The following is a 2,620-nucleotide window of genomic DNA, read 5'->3' on the forward strand; positions in this document are numbered from 1 at the left end:
TCCTTTGAAAGGAGGCTGGCATTCCACCGTCAAGCTGCACTGGGAATCCTCCCGGCCATGGAAGACGCACGAGGCGTTCGACCCTGTCCGAGGGAAACCCGTTCTCTCTTTGCCACGTCTTTCCACTGCTTCACCCTAGTAAGCTTCCGGCATACCAGTGAGACAGCCAAGTCCACGGAATGCCGACAAGATACATTGGGGAAGAATGATTCTTCCGAATCTAAGCCGCTATTCTTGGCCAAAGGCCATCAGGTACAACATCCATCCGTTCTCTCGTTGTCCACACCGAGACAACTTGGCTACAAGTTCAGTCATTTCATGCTACCGACCGAGCAAGTTTAGTCGACTTTGCTCCTTTTTCCTCCAAATACCCTCCTTTCGTACCCGAGAACACATTACCGAGCAGGGCTTACTGTTACGGACCGATACAGCTCAATTGCTCTTTCGGTCTTTCCCGATGCCTGCCCTACATTATAACCCGAAACCGTCTATTCCCCCAACCAAGTTTAGACACTTAGAAAAATTTCGAAAATTTCGATTTTTCAAAACTGCTCCAAAGCGCTCCCCATGGCATTCCCAAACATGCGTCACCATGTCAGAGTTACGAAAACGAAGAGATTTCCACGAAGATGACCGATGATTGCCGAAATTTTCTGACGAAAACCCGAAGCTCAAAGACCACACCCTAAAGAGCGCAAAATTGGGATTTTACACTTTTTCAAAACTTTTTGCAGGAAACTATTGGCCAGCTCGAGTCACGTGCAGGCGCTAAGTTTGGCGCTGTCACATCATCGTTAAGGGGGTGTTCTACACTATCTTAAAACTGGGCGTCGGTCCCCCTATTCTATAAGCACCCTTAAGGTTTTCACCATTTTCAAAACTTTTTGCGGGAAACGATTGGCCAGCTCGAATTGCGTGCAGGCGCCAAGTTTCGCGCTGTCACATCATCGTTAAGGGGGGTGAGCTACACTATCTTAAAACTGGGCGTCGGTCCCCCTATTCTATAAGCACCCTTAAGATTTTCACCATTTTCAAAACTTTTTGCGGGAAACAATTGGCCAGCTCGAGTTACGTGCAGGCACCAAGTTTGGCGCTGTCACATCATCGTTAAGGGGGTGTTCTACACTATCTTAAAACTGGGCGTCGGTCCCCCTATTCTATAAGCACCCTTAAGGTTTTCACCATTTTCAAAACTTTTTGCGGGAAACGATTGGCCAGCTCGAGTTACGTGCAGGCGCCAAGTTTCGCGCTGTCACATCATCGTTAAGGGGGGTGAGCTACACTATCTTAAAACTGGGCGTCGGTCCCCTATTCTATAAGCACCCTTAAGATTTTCACCATTTTCAAAACTTTTTGCGGGAAACAATTGGCCAGCTCGAGTTACGTGCAGGCACCAAGTTTGGCGCTGTCACATCATCGTTAAGGGGGGTGTGCTACACTATCTTAAAACTGGGCGTCGGTCCCCCTATTCTATAAGCACCCTTAAGATTTTCACCATTTTCAAAACTTTTTGCGGGAAACGATTGGCCAGCTCGAGTTACGTGCAGGCGCAAGATTTGGCGCTGTCACATCATCGTTAAGGGGGGTGTGCTACACTATCTTAAAACTGGGCGTCGGTCCCCCTGTTCTATAGGCACCCTTAAGATTTTCACCATTTTCAAAACTTTTTGCGGGAAACGATTGGCCAGCTCGAGTTACGTGCAGGTGCCAGGTTTGGCGCTGTCACATCATCATTAAGAGGGCGTGTGTTCTACTAAATTAAAACAGGGTGTCGGTCCCCTATAGTATAAGCACCCTTAAGATTTTCACCATTTTCAAAACTTTTTGCGGGAAACTATTGGCCAGCTTAAGTTACGTGCAGGCGCCAAGTTTAGCCAAGTTTAACCCTAACCTTCACCCTAACTCTTACCCTAACCCTAAACTCTAACCCTAGGGTTACCCTAACGCTAACCCTAACCCTAAACTCTAACCCTAGGCTTACCCTAACGCTAACCCTAAGTCCAAAAGGCTCCCCCACTCAAAAGCCAATAAAACAAAAACCAAAAAACCAAAGCCCAATTGCCCAAACATCTTTCCAATCAAATTACGACAAGTCCACAAAGTAAACCGTCCGAAAGGGACCTGGCCCAAAAATTTCAAGCACTCCAAAAAGGCTCCCCGAGTCAAACCATTTCAAACGAGAGGAGCCTTTCGGACTTAGAAAAAATTTCCACTGCCAGCTCCCAAGCGAGGGGAGCCTTTTGGACTTTAAAAAAAAAATTCACAGTCACGTCCCAGACCAGACGTGGCCTCCTTTACATCACTCGGCTGCCACAAGCTAGCCCAAGCCTGCAGGCACCACTTCTTCCTTGGCACCCTCCGGCCAGTGGCAGACGAGGGGAGCCTTCTTGGACTTCAAGAAAAAAAAAGACATGTTTTTAACAAATCTTAGAACAAAGGCTTAATCTCAGAAGATCGTAGCAACAAGGCTACTCTACAACTTACAATACCCCGTTCTTTATTTAAGTCGTCTGCAAAGGATTTATCTCCAGAAACATTAGAATTTGCTATCGGTAGTGCCTTGGAGGTTCTTGTCCTCCTTGGCACCTTGGGACGCATGAGGACCGAAGTCCTCTATTCT

The sequence above is a fragment of the Orbicella franksi genome, unplaced genomic scaffold, assembly GCF_964199315.1.
Source record: "Orbicella franksi unplaced genomic scaffold, jaOrbFran1.1 SCAFFOLD_516, whole genome shotgun sequence".
NCBI classification, from domain to species: domain Eukaryota; kingdom Metazoa; phylum Cnidaria; class Anthozoa; order Scleractinia; family Merulinidae; genus Orbicella; species Orbicella franksi.